This window comes from Apium graveolens, chromosome 11, assembly GCF_009905375.1.
Source record: "Apium graveolens cultivar Ventura chromosome 11, ASM990537v1, whole genome shotgun sequence".
Taxonomy (NCBI): domain Eukaryota; kingdom Viridiplantae; phylum Streptophyta; class Magnoliopsida; order Apiales; family Apiaceae; genus Apium; species Apium graveolens.
This window is the reverse complement of record NC_133657.1, coordinates 185,936,948-185,962,307: the sequence shown is the minus strand read 5'-3', so window position 1 is coordinate 185,962,307 and position 25,360 is coordinate 185,936,948. Positions and strand designations below refer to the sequence as shown.

The following is a 25,360-nucleotide window of genomic DNA, read 5'->3' as shown; positions in this document are numbered from 1 at the left end:
TGCTGCGATCTCTGAAAGTTGCTCACAAACTGAGCTGAGTCACTAGATATAGTGCATTGCTCTGTCGCATTCGGACCTGCACACAACTCACAAACACTGGTTATCTGCTTAACACCATAGTTAGCCAGAGAATCGATCTCCATAAACAACGCCTTCAGTTGAGCAGTGATATCCGTAGCTGTATCCACTTCAAGAACTCCTGCTACCTTGCCCTGTGGCAATCTATGGGCTGGATACTGATATTCATTAGCAGCCATCAGTTCAATTAGATCATAAGCTTCCTCATAGCTTTTTGCCCATAATGCTCCACCTGCTGCTGCATCGAGCATGGGTCTGGACTGTGCTCCCAACCCATTATAAAAATAATTGATGATCATCCAATCAGGCATTCCATGACGAGGACACTTCCTAAGTATCTCCTTGTAGCCCTCTCAAGCTTCATATAAAGATTCTCCTGATTGCTGCACAAATTGAGTAAGAGCATTCCTGATTGCAGCTGTCTTCGCCATAGGGAAGAATTTAGTAAGAAACTTCTGAGCAAGATCTTCCCAAGTAGTAATCGAACCAGCTGGTAGAGAGTGTAACCAGCTCTTAGCCTTGTCCCTCAGAGAGAATGGGAACAGTCTCAGCTTCACAGCATCTTCAGAAACACCGTTGATCTTGAAGGTGTCGCAGATCTCAATGAAATCCCTAATGTGCATATTTGTATCTTCAGTTGGAGAACCCCCAAACTGGATTGAATTCTGCACCCATTTAATTATGCTAGGCTTGATCTCAAAGGTATTAGCTGTGATAGTTGGCCGGATAATGCTAGATTGAATGTCATTGATCTTGGGTTGAGAAAAATCCATCAAGGCTTTCGTTTGTGCTGCTGGATCTCCCATTGTAATGAGTACATGAAACAAAATAAATAAACTGTGAAAGTAAAAGAATACGAGTCAGTGAACTTTAACGACCACTGATGACAAGCACATAATCTAAAATTAACACCGAGTCCCCGGCAACGGCGCCAAAAACTTGTTAGGGCGAAAACACGCGCTAAAATTCACGCAAGTAGTATAAGATATAAATCAGATTCGTTCCCACAGAGACTGGTTTAGGTTAAGTTCAATTTATGCACCTATGCAATAATGTATGGTTATCGCTCAATGCTAAGACAAATAATAAATTGGGTTTTTTATTAAACTAAGAGATTATACTAAATAACATTAACTAAGAGAATTGAGGTTGAATTAATATATATGACAAACATGGGATTCTAACTTCAGTACTACTTCATTCATTAGCCTTATTATTCTTAACCTTAGCATGTGATGGTGATGACACTAATCAGATAACACGAAACTGATAAACGCCAACTTTCGTTGCACGAGTACCATTCTACCAGACATACACAAAAGAGATAGAAGCTGAATAGGCACCAATTATATTGAGACCCTATATGTCTATAGAATTTGACAACATAACGGTTTAAGCACAAGTTATCAATAATGATTACATAGGACAAGTTATCATGCATACACATACATGAACTTATGCTAGCATGGCAAGTTCTAAACCTCTATATTCACTGTCGCTTCAATAGAGATTAACACGCTATCTTATATGTTAGCTACGCACATAAGACGAATAAGCACAACCAATACTAGGATATCAATCAATCACCACACACCAAGATATCGAAACAAATTAATTATTGAAATCCATAAGTAAATCCGCTAGAATCCCATGATAACGATTAGCCCATAATCGAACTCATCATCACCATGGGTTCCAATAAAAGCATGGTATAAAACAAGGTTTAAATAAACTGAATAATAATTAAAGTACGAATAAACGAGATCTAGGTTCAACAAGAACGAAAACGAGCATCCAAAGTTACAATTAATTCAAAAAATCACAAGTTAAAAATAAGATCTTCTTTTTCGGAGTTGTTTTATGCTTCTAGGTCTTCTCCTTGATATCCCAATCTTCCCGGATGATGAAAAACCTTTTTTTTAAGTATATATACGCCCATAGTGGACCTGGACCCTTAAAATCGTCAAATACCACTCAAAAAAGGCTTTTTCAGCGAAATCAGCGACCAGCCGCGCCTTGGGCGGCCGCTCAGCTCTCTGGGCGGGCGCTCAGCTCTCCTGGGCGGGCGCTCAGCTCCTGTCTGGAAAAATTTCTGATGAATCTTATTTTGGCCATAACTTGAGTTCTACTCGTCAGAATTAGGCGATTCAACTGCCCACGCGAAGCTATTGAGATTATCTACAACTTGACAATGGCCTTGGATTCCAAATCTGATCACTTTTTATCATATTTCCTTTAAAAGCTCTTTTCTTCATATAACTGATACCTGAAATGCAATAACACAAAAACACATCAAAATACCAACAACTTGAGTCCAAAACACCAATTTAAACTTATAATAAAGCGTTCCAAGTGGATATAAAATCCACTTATCAAGTGAACTGAGTGAGAGTCTGGGTTGCTCCCAGGAAAAAGGAGAGGAAAAGAGTGAAAATATGCAATCCAGTTCTTCAAGATTGTCAAAAGAGAGTGTGAAGAGTCCCACCTTAGATGATGAAGGTGAGGGTGTGAGGGTGGTGAGCCAAGGTGAGACCTTAATGCAAGAAAAGAGAGAAAATGAGAGAAAAGAAGGTACTAAAGATATAAGGGTGGATGTTATTGTAAGTGAGTTAATGAATGTCCAGGATGCAGACAGGGAGGGACTATCTCAGCAAACTCAAGCTGTTATAGATTCCACCTCATTAGATGCTGAGACATTTACTCACCCTGTTCCAGCCTACCAACTTCTAGCTGGACAGGGCAATGACAATGCAAAAAGGATGCTAAACTTGGTGCACACCACACAGTCCATGCAAAGAGCTAAGGATGCCATCACAACTTTGCCTTCTACAGCTGGTGATGTTGATTATGAGACTGGTGGTTCAGAAGAATTATTTGGAGGTGAAGGTGGAGATAGTGAAAAAGAGCCATTGGACATAGGGGGAGAGTAGGCTCTAGTTCAAGATCAGGCATGCCATCTTGGGCATTTTCAAAGCAATGTGATGAACACTACTTCAAGACAATCCTGATTTAACTCATAAATCAAAAAAATTATGCTATTCAAACCACCACAAATGCCAGCACCAAAAAGCTCCTTCAAGGACATCTTGCTTCTCTGCAACTACAACAAATTCAAGGTTTTCAACATGCTCAAGATGTCAACACTATCAAAGATAATATTGATGAGATGAAAAAGGCCATTTCTGACAAGATGGACTATAAACTTCCAGAAGCTATAATGCTTGACATTAAGAGACAACTCAGGAAAAATTCTGATCTTGCCACAAAGATAGATGCCTTGGATACAAGAATGACAGTAATGGAAGCATCTCTTACAGCAATTCATCTACACCAAGCTCAACAAACAGACTTGCTTCAGAAACTGGTGGTTGCACAAACCTCCTCCTCTACTCAGCTTGATGATAACAAAAAGGGGGAGAAAGAGAGTTCTAGGAGTGAGGGGGAGCAAAAAGTGCTCAACATTCAAGTTAGCAAAGTAATTGTGCCTACAATTACTATCTCAAAACCACCAGCTAAGGACAATATTGATCTGATAAAGGAATCAGCAACTAGTTTGAAAGCAGTTGAAAAGGAGCAGTTGAATCCAATTAACTGGGAGAAAATTGATGAGGATATTCAAAAGAAGTTTGGGCTAGAAAAGAAGCCAGAAAATTCAGCCATTCATCACTCTCAAGTCAGGCAAGTCTCTGTGAATGAAATGAGCATGAACTATCTGGAAATAGGACAACCATCCTGTATCAAATCTCCAAAGGCTGAAGTACTTTTGAAGCCAAGGGTGAACTATCCAAAATCATCACTAAAGAACCCTTTGGATACAGTGTATGAGACACCAAATCCTGATGAGAAGAAACTGTTGTCAAGATCCATTGCCTTCTACAAGGATCCAGCTGATTCAGCTTTGAAAAGGAGAATTGCTAAAGTTCTCAGGAATGGTAAAGAAATTTGTGTGGTGGCTGGACATCCTCAATTTGCTAAAGAAAAGAGAGAAGAAAAGGCAAGTTTGAAGCAGGAAAATAAGTAAGCTGCTCTAGATGCTAAAAAGGTTAAACAAAAGAAAGAGCAAGCTGCTATCTTGGCCAAGCTACAAGCTGTGAAACCAACACAACAAATTCCTGCTCAGCCATCTGAAATCACTGATACTCGAGATCCAAAGAAGCAAGTTGAACCACAACAAAAGAAATCTCACAGATACAAGGAATTGGCTAAAAGAACCAAAAGGAAATTGAACTTTATTGGTAAGGAATTGGAGGATCAGTTTCCAAAGGAATCCATTCCAACTACAACTCAAGCATCAAAACCCTCAGTGGTATTTGAAGACATTAAGGTGGTGGATCCTTAAAGGAACATTCATGGTGAACCTATTGTGCCTAAGAATGAACCAATAGACTGGGAAAGTCTACCAATTCCTGACTTCAATTTTCCAATCCTTAGCAAGTCAAAGAGAACAAAGTCAAGAGCAGTCAAGAAAGTGAAGTTGTCACCTCTCAAATCCAAATCTCTAACCAAAGCTCAGTCCAAAGTCAACAAGGGAGATTACATTTACTTATGTGACATCAAGGAATTCTCTGATCTAAATCTCTATCTAGATGAACTGGAAGAAGTTAGAGGGCTTGATGCCTACAGGAATCTACCTGAAAGGTTAGTTTTCAAGTACAAGGGAGAAAGGAGATTCAATGGCCACTTCACAGGATCATTCAAGAAAGCCAATCTGTGCTGATAAAGGTTTATTTATCATTCAAGAAGAACTTTGGATTCAATGTAACTGCAAGAAGACTTGTTCTAAAGAAGATTGAATAACTGAGGAGTATTGGAGCTAAAAATGCACTCCCAAAGACTCTAACTATTCCTTACACAAGGAGTAGAGTGCATCTAAGGCCCTACTAGCTGATGGAGTTCATGGATGATAAAGGAGTTATAAGATTTTTTAGATTAGAAGACCAATTGAGCATCTCTAGCAATGATACTCTTTTGGGAATGCAAGAAAAGCTAAATCTCTCAGAATCTGATGAAATGAAATTCCACAGACAGCTCCAAAATCAGATAGAAGAAAATAACAGAAAGCTTGGAAAGTAATCCAGATCTTCAAGGAATTAGATTAATATGCTCAGGCTAGAGGAGCACCTTGAAAATGACTGTGAGCTAATCTTTGTGCATTTTGTTATTTGAAGCACTTTACAGTTTTATCTACTTACTTTTAAAGTTGTATTTTTAGGGTGTTTTGTTATCATTAAGTTTCTCTTAATTTATGGCTATAATTCCAGTAGACATAAATTGGGGAAGATTGTTGTGGATATGTTATGAACTTGATGGTTTCATTAAAAAACACCTTAGTAGATTCAATATAGTCCCGACGGATGATGATTTATTATCCATCGAGTGAGTAGCTTGTGTAATAATGAGTCTGTAGCACATTTCCGCATACACCTTATTTATATTTTGTAGTAGCACTCAAGTCATGTTGACTTTAATTTGATATGAAGAATAGGTTGATTAATTGTACATAGATGATGTCTTGTAATTCTGCATAAATGAAATGAAGTCAAGTGCCAGATAGCTAGCCGACGGATAAACAACATGCTACTCGACGGATGATCAACAAGGCAACACGACAAATGATCATATACCCGACAGATAATCAATTCAAACATCTGTTGACAGTGACAACACAGTTACATGCATCGAGTGTATGCAAAAGGAATGTGGAAGCCTATTCAACTGGGTTTTAGAGAACAAAGAAGCATTGCCATTTCCATGCTATTATGAAGATATTCAAAGATGCTGGAATAGAGTAATGAAGCAGCATAGTATTAGACTTGATAGGTTTTGTTTTATTATCTTGTCTTATTACTTTGTAATCTTGGTGATATATAAACCAAGAAGTAGCAAATAGAACAACAACAAGAAAAAGAACAACAAGAACAAGACTAAGAACATTATCTCAGAGAAACAATTGTAAGCTGCATCCTTAGCATTTCTCTGTAAACTTAGTTGTTCATATTTGTAAGCAGCTGTGAGCTAATCTTGCTACACAGAGTTCTCTTGATATAATATATATCTCTGGTGGATACATTCAAATCCACCAGAAAGTTTTTAAAGACTTGTGTTTTTAATTACTTGTGTTTTGATTTTACTAACTTCTTATTCCGCACTTCGCAAATCAAACACTTATATATTATTAAGATAGAACATTTTATATCTTTTTGAAAAAGGTTCAAGAATTCCATTCAACCCCCCTTCTGTAACTCTTGTTGCATTGTTAGGGACTAACATACTCTTTCTGTCAACCCTGCATCCATCAAAATCTGCATCTGTGTATCCAACAGCTTCAAAACCAGTTCCCTTAGGATACCATAATCCCAAGTTAGGAGTCCCCTTCAAGTATCTGAAAATCCTCTTTACAACCATCAAATGTGATTCTTTTGGATTGGCTTAAAATCTTGCACATAGATATGTTGCAAACATGATGTCTGGTCTACTTGCTGTTAAGTAAAGCAATGATCCAATCATCCCTCTATAGCTTCGAATATCTACACTCTTGCCCTTTTTATCCTCATCCAACTTTGTTACAGTAGACATAGGTGTAGATGCAGGTGAACAGTCAACCATTCCAAACTTTTTCAGAAGATCCTAGACATATTTAGTTTGGCTGATGAAGATACCATCACTTCTTTGGTTGACTTGGAGTCCAAGGAAGTAACTTAGTTCCCCCATCATACTCATTTCATATTCACTCTGCATAAGCTTGGAGAATTTTTGGCACAGCTTCTCATTAGTAGAACCAAATATGATATCATCCACGTAGATCTGAACTAGGATCATATCTTTACCATGTTTCTTGTAGAAGAGAGTCTTGTTTATGGTTCCTCTAGTAAAACCATGCTTCAATAGGAAATCTAATAGTGTGTCATACCAATCTCTAGGTGCCTGTTTTAGTCCATATAGAGCCTTGAGTAACTTATACACAAAGTTAGGAAATTTTGGATCCTCAAAGCCAGGAGGCTGCTGCACATAAGCTTCTTCTTCAAGTTCACCATTCAGAAAAGCACTTTTGACATCCATTTGATACACTTTGAAATTTGAGTGTGCAGCAGATGCTAGAAAAATTCTTATAGCTTCAAGTCTTGCAACATGAGCAAAAGTTTCATCATAATCAATCCCTTCTTCTTGTGAGTAGCCTTTTGCAACCAACATTGCTTTATTTCTGGTAACTATACCATTTTCATCTATTTTGTTCCTGAACACCCATTTTGTTCCAATAATGCTTTTATTCTTTGGTGCAGGAACTAACTTCCAGACTTTGTTTCTTTCAAACTGATTTAGCTCTTCCTGCATGGCAGATTTCCAGTCAGGATCCAGTAGAGCTTCATCAATTTTCTTAGGCTCCACTAGAGATAGAAAACATGCATGTAGGCACTCATTAGCTGTTGCACTTCTAGTCCTCACACCAGCAGTAGGATCACCAATAATTGCTTCTCTAGAGTGACTTCTATCCCACTTTCTTGTGTGTGTTTTTTGACTTGTGCCTTTATCATTTTCTTCATTATTGGTATGACTAGTGGATCCTTCTTCTCTTTCTCCCCCTGAGTTTGTGCCATCAAATTCAGGTGTTTGAGATGAGCTTCCATTCCCATTGTTTTCTTGCTTAGCAGACTCTTCATACATCATTTGATGTGCATTAACTTCATCTTCTCCATCAGAATCACTATCAATGTTGAGGTTATCAAATGCAAGGGCTTCGACTTCATTGTCATCTAGGCATTCCAAGCCTGGACATCTGTCTTCATCAAAGGTCACATCGGTGCTTTCCATGATCTTCTTTTGATCAATCACATAGACTTTGTAGGCCGTTCTTTCTAGTGATATCCCAGAAAAATTGCTTCAAAGACTTTTCAGTCAAACTTTCCCACATATTCAGAGTTGTCTTTCAAAATGTAACACTTGCTTCCAAACACATGAAGATACTTTACAGTAGACTTTCTCTTGGACATGATTGAGTAGGGTGACTTTCCATGTTAGATATATTTGATAATGTTATGTCTAATATGATTTGTGTTTAGTTTTCAGATCTTACTTAAACAGGACAAATCAGTACTTAACTGGATATCAGCACTTATACTGAAGACAGAACTTAAGTTATCAGTACTTAAGGTTCATGAGATATTTATCAGGAGATAATATCAGGACTTAAAGGAAACTTTCAGATAAGGAAGGCGGCTGATTGAAAGGAAAGAAGATCAAGACAAACGAAAGAAGAGATATGCATGGAGAATAGAATATTTGAAAGAAAAGATAACTGGTTGATATATTTTAGGAAGCAGAATTATATTCCATATCAATTAGCGATTATCTTGTAACTGTGTAGTATATAAACACAGACATGGGGTTTACACTATAAGTGTTATCATTATCGAGAATAATATTCATTGTAACCCTAGCAGCTCTCGTGATATTTTGTTCATCACTGAGAGAGGACAGTTCTACATTATAACATAGTTTAATAAAGTTTGTTTTCTGTTACTTATGTTCTTTGAATTCGATTTGATTGTGCTATACACTGTATTCAACCCCCTTCTACAGTGTGTGTGACCTAACAAGTGGTATCAGAGCCTATCTGTTAACACACAAACAGTTTAAGATCCAAAAACAATCATGTCTGAAGCAGAAACTCCAACCAAGCCCACCAAAACTAAAGAACCTCCAAAGACTCAAATCCAGAGTCGATATGAGGCTATTAGAGTTCCCATACTGAAACCATCTGAATATCCCATATGGAAGGTGAGGATGACTATGTTTCTGGAAGCTACAGATCAAGAATATCTTGGCAGAATCAATGAAGGACCTCACAAGCCAACAAAACTCGCTGTTGTAGTTGCAGGTGAAGCAGCAAAGTCTGTACCAAAGAAGAAGAGTGATTACACTGCTGAAGATATCGCATCAATTGCTAACGATGCTAAGGTACGACACTTGCTGCATAGTGCCATTGATAATGTAATGTCAAACATGGTAATTAACTGCAAGACTGCAAAGGAGATATGGGATGCCTTGGAGACAAGATGCCAGGGAACTGATTCGATTAAGAAGAACAGGAAGACTATACTCACTCAAGAGTATGTACACTTTGACTCAAAGCCTAATGAGTCATTGACTGATTTATATGACAGATTTGTCAAACTTTTGAATGATTTGTCACTAGTTGATAAGGAGTATGATCTTGAAGATTCAAATCTTAAATTCATGTTAGCTCTTCCTGAAAGTTGGGATTTAAAGGCCACAATTATAAGAGACAACTATAATCTTGAAGAAACAACTCTTGATGAAATTTATGGGATGCTCAAGACTCATGAACTTGAGATGGAACAAAGAAGCAAGAGGAAAGGAGGAAAGTCAAGGACAATTGCTCTTAAGGCTGAGGAAGAATCCCCCAAGGCAGCTACCTCAAGGAAAGGCAAGGGAAAAACGCTCATCACAAAGTCTGATACTGAGTCATCAAGTTCTGATAGTGATGATGACTTAGAAACTGAAAGCTTGCCTGAGATGGATGCTGATGAAGAGATGATGAAGCTGTGTGCTCTTATGGTGAAAGGAATCACAAGGATTTCATACATAAAATTCAGGAAAGGAAAGAAGTTTTCTAGAAAAGGTGCAAGTTCTGACAAGAAGAATTTCAGAAAAACTGAAGGCAAAGGAGGGAAGTCTGACAGAGGAGATTACACAAATGTCAAATGCTACAACTGTGGTGAGAAATGCCACATATCTCCTGATTGCAAGAAAGTGAAGAGTGACAAAGGCAAGGCTCTTGTCACAAAGAAGAAAAGATGGACAGACACTTCAGATTCTGAAAGTGAGGTGAACTATGCCTTGATGGCAAATGCTGATAGCAGTCCTGAAGCTGCTGAGTTAAAAGTACCTCAAACTACTTATGCCTTTCATACTGATGACATTAATGAGTTGAGAAGATATCTTAAAACCATGTTCATTAGTTATAGAGATCAAACTTTAACATGTGAAAGATTAACTTCTGAAAATCTTGCTTGTAAAAAGAGGAATAATTATTTAGAAAAAGAGTTAGTCATGTTCCATCAAACTCAGAAAGATAGAGATGATGCCTTTTATGTTAGGGATGAAGTGCTAAAATGAATGAATCTCTAAAAACTGAGTTAGAAAAGGAAAGAGAGATTATCAGGACTTGGACTAACTCTGGCAGAATAACTCAGAATTTGTTAAGTAGTGGAAACTGGAAAGAAGGCTTAGGTTATGGAGATGATAAGAATGATAAAGGAACTGTAGAAATTAAGCCTATAGTTGTTAAACAAAAGCCAAAGGTAAAACCTGTTAAGTTTGTAGCTGTAAAGTCTGATACTGAGAAATCAGAAGTTAAAGAGGAATTAACTTCTTACAAACTAAAACAGGAAAAGACAACTCAAGTTAACGTAGGCTTAATGACAAAGAAGCAGCTTAAGCATAAGCTGAAAGATGTTAAGAATGTAAACAAGGTAAAGTCACCTAGGAAAAATAGGAATGGAAAGGAAGGTGTGAATAAAAGTAATAATTATAAGCCTGTTCCTAATGCTCCTAGAAAAACATGTCATAACTGTGGAAGTTCTAACCATCTGGCTTCTTTTTGCAGGAAGAATAAGACATAAACTTCTTACCTTCAAAGTTAGGAGTTAAGAGTCAGTCTATTAGATATATGCCACAAAATCCTTGTTTTCATTGTGGTAGTTTATGGTATTCCATTTATACTTGTAAGGAATATCATAGTTTGTACTATGATTATTATCAAATAAAACCTTCTTTAAAGAAAGTTAGCATTGTTCCTTCTAGTGTAAGTTCTGATACAAAGTCTGATAGTGTAAATACTGATAAGAAAAATGTTAACATAAACTCTGATGCAAAATCCGCTGTAAATGTTAACAAACTTAATAAGGCCAAAGGATCCAAGCAAGTCTGGGTCCTTAAAACTAATAATTAGTGGTCTTTGTGATTGCAGGGCAACAGGAAAAACATCCTAGTTCTGGACAGTGGATGTTCATGACATATGACTGGAAATAAAGCCCTGCTATCAGACTTTGTGGAGAAAGCTGGCCCAAGTGTTTCTTATGGAGATGGCAACATTGGAAAAATACTGGGATATGGCAATATCAATCTTGGGAATGTCATCATTAAAGAAGTAGCTCTGGTCTCAGGACTTAAACACAATCTGCTTAGTGTTAGTCAAATCTATGGCAGAGGTTATCATGTGGATTTCTTTGAAGAACACTGTGAAGTTGTAAGTAAATATACAGGCAAAGTTGTTCTAAAAGGATACATGCATGGTAACATTTATGAAGCCAAGCTTTCAACAAGTACTGATGGTTCTACAATCTGTCTATTGAGTAGAACATCAATTGAAGAAAGCTAGGATTGGATCAAGAAACTCTCTCATTTAAATTTTAACAATATAAATGAATTAGTCAAGAAAGATCTTGTGAGAGGACTGCCAAAATCAGTATTTGCTCCTGATGGCCTTTGTGATTCATGTCAGAAGGCAAAACAAAGAAAATCTTCATTCAAGAGCAAGATTGAATCATCAATTCTTGAGCCTTATCACCTACTACATGTAGATCTATTTGGTACAATGAATGTCATGTCTATTGTAAAGAAGAAATATGCTATGGTCATAGTGGATGAGTTCACCAGATACACATGGGTGTATTTCTTGCACACAAAAAGTGAAACTACATCTATCTTGATTGAACATTTTAAGCAACTGGATAAATTGATCAAAGATTTTGTGAAGATCATAAGAAATGATAATGGCACTGAGTTCAAGAATTTGATCATGGAAGAGTTTTGCAAAGACCATGGAATCAAGCAGGAATTTTCTGCTCCTGGAACTCCACAGCAAAACGGAGTTGTTGAAAGAAAGAATAGAACTCTTATTGAAGCTGCACGAACAATGCTTGATGAAGCAAAGCTACCAACCTATTTTTGGGCTGAAGCTGTGCAGACTGCATGTTTTACTCAGAATGCAACACTCATTAACAAGCATGGAAAGACACCATATGAGATGGTGAAGAAAAAGAAGCCAAATCTGAAGTATTTTCATGTATTTGGATGCAATTATTTTGTTCTTAAGACTCACCCTGAACAACTATCAAAATTTGATTTAAAAGCTGATGAAGGAATTTTTGTTGGATATCCACTTTCCACAAAAACCTTCAGAGTCTACAATTTAAGAACAAGGGTTGTCATGGAATCTATCAATGTTTCCTTTGATGATAAGAAGATTACTGGACTTGAAGATTTCAATGATCATGATCAGCTGAGATTTGAAAATGAAGACTTAAATTCTGATACTGAAAATCCTGACAGTTTAAATCCTGATACTGCAAACTCTGATGGATTAAACTCTGATGTTATTGAAACTGTGATGACTACGCCAAAGGAAGATGCACCTGTGCAGGGGGAGCATACTGAAGATACAACCACATCTCAAGAAGCATCATAACATACAACTGGCTCTTCAAGTTCTGATTCATCAAGTTCTGATAAGCCAAGTTCTGATAATTCTGAAAACTCAATTTCTGAAGGATCCAACTCAGAGAGCATAATTTCAGGGGGAGCATCAGAAAATGTTGATGAAGACAGCATGGATCATGGGGGAGCATCCAGTTCTAGAGAAAATCTTCCATCTGCAAGGAAGTGACTAAATCACATACACCTGATTTAATAATTGGAAATCCTGACGCAGGTGTCAGAACTAGAACAACTACTTCAAGTGAATGTCTCTATAATTCTTTTCTTTCTCAGACTGAACCAAAGAAAATGGAAGAAGCTCTTCAAGATGCTGATTGGGTGCAAGCAATGCAGGAAGAGTTAAATGAGTTTGAAAGAAATAAAGTCTGGACCCTAGTGCCAAGACCAAAGAACAGATCTGTTGTTGGTACAAAGTGGGTGTTCAGAAACAAAACTGATAGTGATGGCATAATTACAAGGAATAAAGCAAGGCTAGTTGCAAAAGGATATTCTCAACTGGAGGGAATTGATTATGATAAAACATTTGCACCAGTTGCTAGATTGGAAGCAGCAGCTAAGGAAGGGGATCAGGAATCTCTGATCTCACAAAAACCTGTTGAAGCTCACAATTCTCCTAGTGCTGATCCAGACCCTCATGCAACTCATCACTCTCCACTACATGAGCCAGAAACTACTCATATTCCTACACCTCCAGTATCTCCAGTACATGCTGATAACCATGGGTCAAGTGATGAAATTGACATCCATAACTTGGAAGTGCCTCAGGTTTTGTATCTAGAAGCTCCACCAACTCAAGTCACTCCACCAACAACACCAATTCTTGATGCTGATTTTAATCCAGAATTGCCTACAACACCTTCTCTGCATCTAGATACTGAAGACCAGATTTTAGGTGAGCATCCGAATTTGGCTGTTGATCAGAACTTAGTTGGAGATCAGCACTTAGAGGATGATGTTGAAACCTCCATAGCTCCTCATACTGTTCTTTTATCAGAAGATGCTGAAGCTGTTGACTCTGTAAGTTCTGATGCTGTAAATGTTGATGATACTGGTAATGCTGTGGCAAATTTAGATGCTGATGCAGCTGGTCCTTCTGGACATGCACCTCTACAAGCTCCTTCAAAGGCTGAGATAGTCAAAAAGTTTGTTACAGGGGAAGCACCAGTACCTTGGAGTGAAACTCCTAGAGGACAGGAGTGTACTAAGGAGTGGAACACAGTTACCTTTGTCCCTACTGAAAAGATTCTTGCTGATCACTTGGAAAAAGCTGATGAGATGCTAGTCAATGATGATTTCAAGACACAGCTAAGAGTTACTGTACTTAGTACAAGGCACCTTCAAGGTCAACACTCGGTAACTCAGGCCAAGGTGGACAAGATTCAAGAAACCTTAATTCAACAAGATACAGTTGTCAAGTTGGATAAGAAAAGGTTTTTCAAACCTTCCTTTGACAAAATTACCAACATTGAGAAAACCCAAGAGAAGCAACAGTCTCAGATTGATGAAATTTTGAAAAATCAAGCTTCTCAGCAATCTCAACTCAATGAGATTCAATCCTTAGTGGAATTACTTCTCTCTCTTCTTTTACCTGCTGATGCCAAAAAGGGGGAGAAAGTAATTAAGTCCAAATGCGAACCTGATAAGACACTGAAGGGAAAGGATGGTAATGACCTGGGAAACTCTGGAATGGGTGGAGGTCATGGTCAAGGTGGAGGTCTCTCATCAAGTAGAACTGGAACTACAAGACATAGAACAAGTTCTGATACTGGGAGAAGAATAACTTCTGATACTGGTAAAAGGATAAGTTCTGATGAACTTTTGGAACTTGATGAAGAAATTTCAAGACAGTTATTTCTGAAAGAAAATCCAGGAATGGACTTTGAGAGTCTAATGGAAGAAGAAGCTAGACTTAAGCTAGAAAAAGTCAACTCCAAATCTGAAGCTTCTGTTGTTAAAAAGAAACTTCCTACGGCTAAAGACATTGTGATAAAAGAAAGGACAAATCCTACGGCAACTAAAGCCAAATCATAATTGCAGATAGATCCAAGGTCCAAGGGCAAAGAAAAAGTTGGTGAACCTGTAAAGGTTTATGTGCCTCCTTTGGATGAAGAAATTTCTGATGAAGATGCTAATCTTACTCTGACTTCAAGGAAGATTTCTAAGACAACCTCTGACATGGCTCAAGTTATTCAGAGTTAAGATATAGTTAGTTCTGATATAACAATAAAGCAAGCAACCTCTGACTTAGCTTAAGCTGGCTTGATATCAGAAGATAAGTCAAAGAAAACCTCTGACATTGCTCATGTTAAATCCTCAAAGTTACTCCTACCAGGATTCACTAAAGCCAAACAGACTCAACCTTTGAAGACTGCAACAAGTGGTTTTGAAGCAAGAGTGGTTACTAGAAAGGAAGCAAGAGATAAATCTGGATTGGGTAGTGATGATGAAAGAAGAGTGCAGAACACAACCAATGATCCAACTTCCTTAAGTGAACCAGGTGTTGGAGCAACTCCTGAAAAATTGAATCAACTTGAATCTGTACAAATGGTTTACCATACCTTCTTGAAAGAACACATCTTGTAATATTTTATGACAGATGGAAGGTTTACCATATAAGGGAAAATGCTATACCACTGAAGTATTTTGAAGAACTAGAACATATTTTATTCTTACTTCAAGTGAATGACAGATTAATAGAAAGTGCTGCAAATTATTTGAAGATTCAAATTCAGAGACAGAAGAAGCTTTAATCTGTAAAGTTTGACATCACATACTGTCCCAAGTACAGAGATCACAAGGGTGATATTGTTGAAATGAAGCCTAATACTGCAAAGATCAGAACATATCTTGGTATTAAGGGACTTGAATTCAATCTAGAGTCTGACAAAGCCTATGTCATCAGACTAGATCAGGAGTTGAGAAAAGCAAAAATTAATGATCTCAGATATGCTATCTTCCAAATTGGTGAAGATACTGCAGAGCTTAAAGATGCTAAAAGGAGAATGATTGATGAACTCAGATATGCTGAGAGATGTTTGTTAAAGAACTATCTCAGAACAACTCCTGATATCGAAGAGATCAGAAAGTGAAGCCAAGTCGAGATCTACAAATGCTCAAATTCTGATGTGTATACAGACTGAAGTTGTTATCAGAAGTTAAAGTTGGTAAAGCTTTAAGGACTGTAAGTTGTAGTTATCTAGTCAATTTCTGATGCATTTGTACTTAATGTTTTTGACATCACCAAATATCTGTTAAACTTGTATATTATGCTAATTTACAATTTGGGGGAGATTGTTAGATATATTTGATAATGTCATGTCTAATATGATTTATATTTAGTTTTCAGATCTTACTTAAACAGGAAAAATCAGTACTTAACTGGATATCAGCACTTATACTGAAGACAGAACTTAAGTTATAAGTACTTAAGGTTCAGGAGATATTTATCAGGAGATAATATCAGGACTTAAAGGAAACTTTCAGATAAGGAAGGCGGCTGATTGAAAGGAAAGAAGATCAAGACAAACGAAAGAAGAGATATGCATGAAGAAGGAATTCTATGAAGAATAGAATATTTGAAAGAAAAGATAACTGGTTGATATATTTTGTTAGATATATTTGATAATGTCATGGCTAATATGTTTTATGTTTAGATTTCAGATCTTATTTGAACAGAACAAATCAGTACTTAACTGATCAGTACTTATACTGGACGTCAGAACTTAAGGGATATCAGTACTTATGTTATCAGGAGATAAGCATCAGGAGATAGATATCAGAACTTAAGTGTTGAAGGATGATCAGATAAGGACAGTAGCTGATTAAAGTTAAGAAGATCAAGATAAACATAAGAAGAGATATGCATGAAGAAGGAATTCCGTGAAGAATGGAATACTTGGAATAGAAGATATCTGATTGATATATTTTAAGAAGCAGAATTATATTCCATATCAATTAGTGATTATCTTGTAACTGTGTAGTATATAAACACAGACATAGGGTTTACACTATAAGTGTTATCATTATCGAGAATATTATTTACTGTAACCCTAGCAGCTCTCGTGATATTTTGTTCATCACTGAGAGATAACAGTTCCAGATTGTAACAGAGTTTATTGTTTCAATAAAGTTTGTTTTCTGTTATATAAGTTCTTGAAGTTTGATTTGATTGTAATAAACACTGTATTCACCCCCTCTACAGTGAAAGTGTGACCTAACAAGTGGTATCAGAGCCTTCTGTTAACACACATACAGTTAAAGATCCAAACACAATCATGTATGACACAGAAACTCCAACTAAGCCTACCAAAACTGAGGAATCATCAAAGACATCAACTCAGAGTCGATATGAGACTATCAGAGTTCCCATATTGAGACCATCTGAATATCCCATATGGAAGGTAAGGATGACCATGTTTCTGGAAGCAACAGATCCAGAATACCTTGATAGAATCAAGGAAGGGCCTCACAAACCTACCAAGCTCGCTGTTGTAGTTGCAGGTGAAGCAGCAAAGACCGTACCAAAGGAAAAGAGTGATTACACTGCTGAAGATATAGCATCTATTGCTAAGGATGCCAAGGTACGACACTTATTGCATAGTGCCATTGATAATGTAATGTCAAACAGGGTAATCAACTGCAAGACTGCTAAGGAGATATGGGATGCACTGGAGACAAGGTGTCAAGGAACTGAAACAGTTAAGAAGAACATGAAGACAATACTCACTCAAGAGTATGAACACTTTGACTCTAGGACTAATGAGTCATTGACTGATGTATATGATAGATTTGTCAAACTCTTGAATGACTTGTCATTAGTAAATAAGGAGTATGATCTTGAAGATACAAACCTTAAATTCCTGTTAGCTCTTCCTGAATGTTGGGATTTGAAGGCAACAACAATAAGAGACAACTACAATCTTGATGAAACAACTCTTGATGAAATCTATGGAATGCTCAAGACTCATGAACTTGAGATGGAACAAAGAAGCAAGAGGAAAGGAGGAAAGTCAAGGACAGTTGCTCTCAAGGCTGAAGAGGAATCCCCCAAACCACCTTCCTCAAAGAAAGACAAGGGTAAAGCTCTTATCATAAAGTCTGATACTGAGTCATCAAGTTCTGAGAGTGATGATGACTCAGATTCTGAAAGCTTGCCTGAAACTGATGCTGATGAGGAGATGATGAAGCTGTGTGCTCTTATGGTGAAAGGAATCACAAAGATTGCATACAGGAAGTCCAGGAAGGGAAAGAAGTTTTCCAGAAAAGGCATAAGTTCTGATAAGAAGAATTTCAGAAGATCTGAAGGAAGAGGAGGAAAGTCTGACAGAGGAGATTACGCTAATGTTAAATGTTATAATTGTGGTGAGAAAGGCCACATATCTCCTGATTGCAAGAAGACCAAGAGTGACAAAGGCAAAGCTCTTGTCACAAAGCAGAAAAGCTGGACAGACACCTCAGACTCTGAAAGTGAGGAGAACTATGCATTGATGGCAAATGCTGATAAATCAAGTTCTGAGAGCAGTTCTGAAGCTGCTGAAACAAAGGTACCTCAGACTACTTATGCTTTTCATACTGATGATGAGAAGATATCTTAAAACCATGTTTGTTAGTTATAGAGATCAAACTTTAACATGTGAAAGATTAACTTCTGAAAATCTTGCTTTTAGGAAAAGAAATGATTTCTTAGAAAAAGAGTTAGTCATGTTCCATCAAACTCAGCAGGATAGAGATGATGCTTTTTATGTTAGGGATGAAGTGCTAAAAATGAATGAATCTCTAAAAACTGAGTTAGAAAAGGAGAGAGAGATTATCAGAACTTGGACTAACTCTGGCAAAACAACTCAAAATTTGCTAAGCAGTGGAAACTGGAAAGAGGGCTTAGGTTATGGAGAAAATAAAAATGAAAAAGGAACTGTAGAAATTAAGCCTGTTGATAAGCAAAAGCTGAAGTTAAAACCTGTTAAGTTTGTAACTGAAAAATCTGAAAATGAGAAATCAGAAGTTAAAAAGGAATTAGCTTCTGACAAACTAAAACAGGAAAAGACAGCTGAAGTTAACATAGGCTTAATGACAAAGAAGCAGCTTAAGCATAAGCTGAAAGATGTTAAGAATGCAAACAAGGTAAAATCACCTAGGAAAAACAGGAATGGAAAGGAAGGTGTGAATAAAAGCAATAACTATAAATCTGTTCCTGATGCTCCTAGGAAAGCGTGTCATAATTGTGGAAGTTCTAACCATCTGGCTTCTTTTTGCAGGAAGAATAAGAATATTAACTCCTTATCTATAAAATCAGGAGTTAAGAGTCAGTCTGTTAGATACAAACCACAAGATCCTTGTTTTCATTATGGTAGTCTATGGCATTCCATTCATACTTGTAAGGAATATCATAGTTTGTACTATGATTATTATCAAATAAAACCTTCTTTAAAGAAAGTTTATGTTGTTCCTTCTAGTGTAAGTTCTGATTCAAAGTCTGGTAGTATAAGTTCTGATAAGAAAACTGTTAACATAAAATCTGATGCTAAATCCGCTGCAAATGTTAACAAACCTAAAAAGGCCAAAGGATCCAAGCAAGTCTGGGTCCTTAAAACTAATAATTAGTGGTCTTTTTGATTGCAGGGCAACAGGAAAAATATTTTAGTTCTGGACAGTGGATGTTCAGGACATATGACTGGAAATAAGGCCCTGCTATCAGACTTTGTGGAGAAAGCTGGCCCAAGTGTTTCTTATGGAGATGGCAACATTGGAAAAACTTTGGGATATGGCAATATCAATCTTGGGAATGTCATCATTAAAAATGTAGCTCTGGTCTCAGGACTTAAACACAACTTACTGAGTATAAGTCAAATCTGTGACAGAGGTTATCATGTTGATTTCTTTGCAGAACATTGTGAAATAGTTAGTAAATCTAAAGAAAAAATTGTTCTGAAGGGATTCAGGCGTGGTAACATTTATGAAGCTAAGCTTTCAACAAGTTCTGATGGTTCTGCAATCTGTTTAGTAAGTAGAGCCTCAACTGAAGAAAGCTGGAATTGGCACAAGAAACTCTCTCATTTAAACTTCAACAAGATAAATGAACTGATCAAGAAAGATCTTGTGAGAGGACTGCCAAAATCAGTGTTTGTTCCTGATGGTCTTTGTAACTCATGTCAGAAGGCTAAACAAAGAAAATCTTCGTTCAAGAGCAAGACTGAATCATCAATTCTTGAGCCTTATTATCTGCTTCATGTTGATCTATTTGGTCCAGTGAATGTCATGTCTATTGCAAAGAAGAAATATGCGTTGGTCATAGTAGATGAGTTCACCAGATACACATGGGTGTATTTCTTGCACACAAAAAGTGAAACTGCATCTATCCTGATTGATCATGTCAAACATCTGGATAAATTGATCAAATATTCTGTGAAAATTTTGAGGAGTGATAATGGCACTGAATTCAAGAATCTGATAATGGAAGAGTTCTGCAAAAATCATGGAATAAAGCAGGAATTTTCTGCTCCTGGAACTCCACAGCAAAATGGAGTTGTTGAAAGGAAGAATAGAACTCTCATTGAAGCTGCACGAACAATGCTTGAAGAAGCAAAGCTTCCAACCTATTTCTGGGCTGAAGCTGTGCAGACTGCTTGTTTTACTCAAAATGCAACACTCATTAACAAGCATGGAAAAACACCATATGAGATGGTGAAGAACAAGAAGCCAAATCTCAAATACTTTCATGTATTTGGATGTAAGTGTTTTGTTCTCAAGACTCATCCTGAACAGCTATCCAAGTTTGATCTAAAAGCTGATGAGGGAATCTTTGTTGGATATCCACTTTCTACAAAAGCCTTCAGAGTCTATAATTTGAGAACAAAAGTGGTCATGGAATCTATCAATGTCTCTTTTGATGACAAGAAGATCACTGGACTTGAAGATTGCATTGATCATGATCAGCTGAGATTTGAAAATGAAGATTCATATTCTGATACCTCAAGTCCTGACAGTCTAAGTCCTGATACTGTAAATTCTGATGGATTAAACTCTGATGTTATTGAAACTGTGGTGACTACGTCAAAGGAAGATGCACCAATGCAGGGGGAGCATACTCAAGATATTATCACATCTCAAGAAGCATCAGAACATACATCTGGCTCTTCAAATTCTGATTCGTCAAGTTCTGATAAGCCAAGTACTGACAGTACTGAAAATCTAAATACTGAAGGATCCAACTCAGAGAGCATAGTTTCAGGGGGATCATCAGAAAATGAAACCGAAGACAGCATGAATCATGGGGGAGCATCCAGTTCTAGAGAAAATCTTCCATCTGCAAGGAAGTGGACAAAATCACATACACCTGATTTGATAATTGGAAATCCTGAGGCAGGTGTCAGAACTAGAACAGGTACTTCGAATGAATGTCTTTACAATTCTTTTCTCTCTCAGTCTGAGCCAAAGAAAGTGGAAGAAGCTCTTCAAGATGCTGATTGGGTGCAAGCAATGCAGGAAGAGTTGAATGAATTTGAAAGAAACAAAGTCTGGACCTTAGTGCCAAGACCTAAGAATAGATCGGTTGTTGGTACAAAGTGGGTATTCAGAAACAAAACTGACAGTGATGGCATAATTGTAAGGAACAAGGCAAGGCTGGTTGCAAAAGGATATTCTCAACAGGAGGGAATTGACTATGATGAAACATTTGCGCCAGTTGCTAGGTTAGAAGCCATAAGGATATTCATGGCTTATGCTGCTCACAAAAAGTTTACTGTCTTTCAAATGGATGTGAAAAGTGCTTTTCTCAATGGAGAATTGGAAGAGGAAGTATATATTGAACAACCTCCAGGCTTTGTAGATTCCAAACATCCAGATTATGTCTACAGGCTTGATAAAGCACTTTATGGACTTAAGCAAGCTCCTAGAGCATGGTATGAGACTTTAGCTCAGTTTCTTCTGGAAAGTGGATTCAACAGAGGAACTATTGACAAAACACTGTTCTATCTCAACCATGGCCAGGACTTACTTTTGATTCAGATTTATGTTGATGATATTATTTTTGGGTCTCCAAATGACAAACTTTGCAAAAAGTTTGCCAACCTAATGCAGTCAAGATATCAGATGAGTATGATGGGAGAACTTAGTTATTTTCTGGGCCTTCAAGTCAAGCAGAGTGAAGAAGGAACTTTTATTTGTCAATCTAAGTACACCAGAAACTTGCTGAAGAAATTTGGAATGCAAGAGTGTTCAAGTGCATCCACTCCCATGGCCACTGCAACAAAACTGGATAAGGATACTGGTAATTCAGTAGATATTACTGATTACAGAGGTATGATTGGCTCACTTCTCTATCTAACTGCTAGTAGACCAGATATCATGTTTGCTACCTGTCTTTGTGCAAGATTTCAAGCAGATCCAAGAGAACCTCACTTAACAGCTGTAAAAAGAATCTTTAAGTATCTTAAAGGAACAGCTGATCTAGGATTATGGTATCCTAGAGAATCAGATTTTAAATTAATAGGTTACTCAGATGCAGATTTTGTAGGTTGCAAAATTGACAGGAAAAGCACAAGTGGTAGCTGCCAATTTCTTGGAGGCAGGTTGGTTTCTTGGTATAGCAAGAAACAAAAGTCAATTTCCACATCAACTGCAGAAGCAGAGTATATTGTTGCAGGAAGCTGCTGTGCACAGATTCTCTGGATGAAGAATCAGTTACTGGATTATGGGTTAACATATTTCAAAATCCCTATTTACTGTGATAATCAAAGTGCTATTGCTATGACAGGTAATCCAGTTCAACACTCTATGACAAAGCACATCAGCATCAGGTACCATTTCATCAGGGAACATGTGGATGAAGGTACAGTGGAATTGCATTTTGTTCCCACAGATCAACAAGTAGCAGATATCTTCACAAAACCACTGTGTGAAGCTACCTTTACAAAATTGGTAAATGAACTTGGAATGATTTCAGGTTCTTTCTCTAAATCTGCTTAAACTTGTTCTATGTTATCAGACTTTATGATCAGTATTTACAGAATTAATCTCTTTGTATATTCTGTGCATTAATTGATAAATGTCTTTAAGTACTGACTGTTGTCTGATATATGTTTCTAAACTCTGATAAGTGATATGTCTGTTTCAGTAACTATTCAATCCTATGAGGATAACTGTGCTAGATACTGATCTAGTAATCTTTAATAAACAAATGATTCCATAGAAGAAGTAATTATTTCAGTGGAAATCTTATGACACTAGCAAATTCTGATAACTGAGCTTAGTTAAGTTTACTTTGTATATCTTATTACTAAGTCACAAATTAGAATAATGCTACTCATCTGTTAAGTTCTGATACTAGTAAAACTGCTGAATGTACTAAGTGCTGATAGACCTCTCTTATTAAAAAAAAAAAAAAAAAATCAGGTACTCCTTTGAGATCTAGAGTAAAAATGTGAAAGGGACGACCCAAGTGCATTGCTGGTATTAAGTAAATATGCATTAGAAAAGCAAAATATTTTCTTGGTGACTTTTCACACTCTATGATTACTGGAGAAATACTCTGATAATAGCATAAATTCTGATAAGCAGTCGTGACTCACTTACACTGAGAAGCCACTGTAAAAGAGAATTTTAAAGATGCATAAAATTAGCACAAAAACAGTTGAGGTGGACTCATGCATGAACTCATTTATCAGTAGGTTTCAGGATAATGACAGCTCTTTAGCAAAATTTTAATTATGACTTATTTCTAAGATGTACTGAAGTAGATCAGACTTTACTCTTTGTCTGTTATTTAGCTTAATGCACACACTAATCACTCCATCTGAATGATGAAAATTTCTGTGGTGGTCTATGTTATTTTAGATAAACAGTCATTGTGTCATTTTTGCACAAATTCTGAGGACAAGTTCTAGTTACACGTTCTGATGATTAAGTTCTGACGTTCATAACTAAGAACTTGTATGAGTATTTACTAAGATGAGCATTCCTTTTTCGAGTTAAGAAATTATGTTCTGATGACTGTTAAGTTCTGGTATAGGTCTAAGTTCTGATTTCTCAGTCTAATCCTTTACTTGGCTTATCTTTGAATGAAATTTAATAACAGTCTCAGTTTGTACTCGCATATGTTGAAGTGGAAGATTAATAGTCACTATGATTAGGATTAATGGTTTTGTACTTGAACAGTCCACTGTTTCTTGTGTCTTATGCGGTCTAGACCATGATTCCTCTTTTTAATGACTGTTATTCTTTTTCAAAGTCTAGGGAGACGAGGTAGAATTAATTCTACCTGTCAGCATTAAATATCTTTGCGTCTCTTGGCATTCTCTTGCCTATATACACAGCCACTTCACATTAGTCTTCTCATCACACTTGTATCACAAATTCAGTCTTGTTTTTCATTTACTATCACAAATGGCTGAATTTGGCTGGTTCTACAATTACGGTGATGAGACTGTGCATGTCTTTTTGAATGGAATTCCAACTCCCTACCCTATCACCAACATCCCTCACAATCTCTGGATTCAATTTACAGAGGTTATCAAACGTGATCTGGTGGCCATTCGAAGAGACCTTCACCTTCGTCGTATCCGTCAGCAAGAGCGAATCATACGACTCGCCATCTTGTTCGTCGAAGATAGGAAGAGGAAGATGACTTAATCTCGTCTTCTTCCTGTTCTTCTTCATCCTCAGCTTTGTCAGGCTTCTTAGCTAGGACTAAAGCTGTTGACGTTAGGATTAGAAGCTTAGGGAAAATCTTGTATTGATGTAATTTCTATTTCATATATGTATTGACTTGATATATTAATGAAAACTGTTTTTACTTCAAGATTTTGTCTCTGAGTTATTTTATCTTGTGTTGTTAAATCCTGCTTGATATTCTGATGACCATTTAAATTTTTTCTTTATTTAAGTTCTGATTCTTTGTCAGCACTTATTCATCGAAATTATCTCGGTCATTTTTAACATGATTCATTTTCAGAATATTAATGTTGCAGTGAAAAATAATTCAATCAGTGCTAACGGTTTAAATTTTGAATTAAAACTGTGTCTCTTGATAAATGAAATGGTTTTTCCTTGAAACAAGGCAACTGGGTAAGTAATCATTCCTGTTTTCTCGAGCCCAGTAACTATCCGTTATTACTGCATGTCTGACAGGTGTCCAACGGTAACATTTTTTTCAGAGTATAAGAACAACAGAGAGAAGATTTCTTTAATCTTTTATTTTCTTTATACTTTATCTCTCTTCTTACTTTTACTCTCTTTCTCATTCTTTCTCACGTTGGTTTTTCATACAGACATTATCTCAAACACCTAACAGGCATACTTGAATTTCAATATTTTTTCACATGGCACCAAAGGATTTAATCATTGATGGAGCAAAGTTTGTTCCAAACAACTATGCTGTAATTCTTGATCATGCTGAAGCTCCATCTGAATTGCATTTTGTGCAAGATCTTCTTGCACATAGTGAGGTTGGGTACGCCTTAACTCAGCCTGAATTATTTTCAAGTCAACAAGTTCTGCGGTTCTGGAGGACTGGAGTTTTTGATGATGGTGGTAAACGAGGAACTCCCAGTATTATCTTCCAAGTGGGTGATTCATCCTATGTAGTCACTCCTGGTACAGTATGAAGAGCATTACATCTTCCAGAAGATTGTACCTTCTCTATACTAGAGGAATCAGAACTTCGGGGGTTAATGACTGATTTGGGATATGAAAAGAGTCTGATGAAACTTGGACAGTTAAAACGGGCTAATATCAGAAGAGAATGGAGTTTCTTCTTCGATTGCATCAC

At 36.9% G+C, this 25,360-nt stretch overlaps 1 non-coding gene across 1 annotated transcript; it reads left to right on the top strand.

The window, feature by feature from the left end:
- The first annotated feature begins 387 nt into the window (after positions 1–387).
- On the top strand, positions 388–494 carry LOC141699477 (small nucleolar RNA R71). Its single transcript, XR_012565939.1, has one exon. It is a non-coding gene; the product is annotated as a small nucleolar RNA R71 (small nucleolar RNA).
- Positions 495–25,360: the final 24,866 nt, after the last annotated feature.